Here is a 1,613-nt window from a genome sequence, read left to right as displayed (position 1 = left end):
TCTCTCTCTCTCTCTCTCTCTCTCTCTACATATATATGTGTGTGTATGTGTGTGTGTGTGTATGTGTAATTGTTTGTAACGTTACGCACGCATGTATGCCACTCTATGCCACGCAAAACCAATGTCAAATTCTTGAGTCTAGAATAAACCGATCATTGCAACTATTATGTAATTTGGAAAATTTGGTCCATGAATTCGAACGCCATTTTGTGGTTAAAAATATAAATAATATTAACAACTAAAAATATACATATATAAGTATACACACATATGTATATATATATATACATATATAGTAATAATAATATAGAAATATAATAAAAGTGCACTGAGATCATACGTCACCGTCACCCACCTCGAATGTCAGCGTATATTCAACACATTCAAGTTTGTATGGAATAGCCACTTGTCAGTGTCATTGCATGACTGGAGAAAACAGTGACTGCTGATTAGCAGTCAATTACTTGGGTGGATTTCAGAGACTGTTGCCGATAGTCCCCACCACCACCTTCTTTAAATCTCTGTCCTTGTTACGAATTATTATTATTATTATTATTATTATTATTATTATTATTATAAGGGTGTGAGCTAACAGAATCGTTAGCGCGCTGGACAAAAATGCTTAGCGGTATTTCGCCCGTCGCTATGTTGTGATTTCAAATTCCACCGGGGTCAACTTTGGCTTCCTTCTTTTCGGGGTCGATAAATTAAGTACCAGTCAAGCATTCGGATCGATATAATTGACTTGTATCCTCCCCAAAACTTCAGGCCTTATGTCTATAGTATAAAGGATAGAATTATTATTATTATTATTATATTATTATTATTATTTTTATTATTATTAGAGGTCAAACTTGAACGCGAATGGATGCAAATAATGCCATATGTTTGCTTATTATTATCTTCTTTTCTAAGATAATTATCTTTAAATTTGCTGTATGGAATTGTATGAGTAAGATACTCACATACACCCATACATGCGTCGTGAATGTATGCCTCTGTATAACATGGATTAAAATGTAAAAATAGTGAGAAATATTGATTTATATTCACAGCGATGATCGATAATATTTTATAGCATTTGACAAAATATTTTAGTAGCATTCAATAGTTTTTTACCTGTAGCAATCAATAGTGTTTTTAGAAAACATTTTCAATAGCAACTAGCACCTTTTCAAACTCTTAGAAAATACCAGCATGTTGGTGGGAAGGTTCATTTGTATAAGCTGACATCTTTTGGCCGAATCTATGACGTCATCGCACATCTAATTTCAAATGCTGTGCTGGAACGCCTTGGCGACATTTTGTCTCGATTTTGTAAGAATTTCAATTGATAGGATTTCAGTAATATTTGTAAGATTTTTTTAAAAGGATGTATTTACAAAACATTTTTAAAAAATAGAAATGTATTTGTAAGGGATTTGTAAAAGTGTGTGCGTTGTATGGCTTTTATATAGAATCGATTCTTACGTTTAAAATATATAGTTAATTTTAAAATTAATTTTTTTTTGTCTTTCATTTTTCAATTTTGAATTTAATTATTTTTTTAAGGTAAAATATGAATGAATAAATGAATATAAAATATAATTAAATATAAAAAAGATAAAAACAAA

General features: G+C 30.4%; 1 long non-coding RNA gene across 1 annotated transcript in view; it reads right to left on the bottom strand.

Moving 5' to 3' along the window:
• Positions 1 to 1,613, bottom strand: part of LOC106872919 (uncharacterized) — a 123,003-nt gene that overhangs the window by 120,562 nt on the left and 828 nt on the right. The gene's annotated exons all lie outside the window — the stretch shown is intronic.

This window comes from Octopus bimaculoides, chromosome 4 (genome assembly GCF_001194135.2).
Source record: "Octopus bimaculoides isolate UCB-OBI-ISO-001 chromosome 4, ASM119413v2, whole genome shotgun sequence".
NCBI classification, from domain to species: domain Eukaryota; kingdom Metazoa; phylum Mollusca; class Cephalopoda; order Octopoda; family Octopodidae; genus Octopus; species Octopus bimaculoides.
The sequence above is the reverse complement of the archived record's forward strand: the minus strand, read 5'-3'. Positions and strand labels throughout refer to the sequence as shown.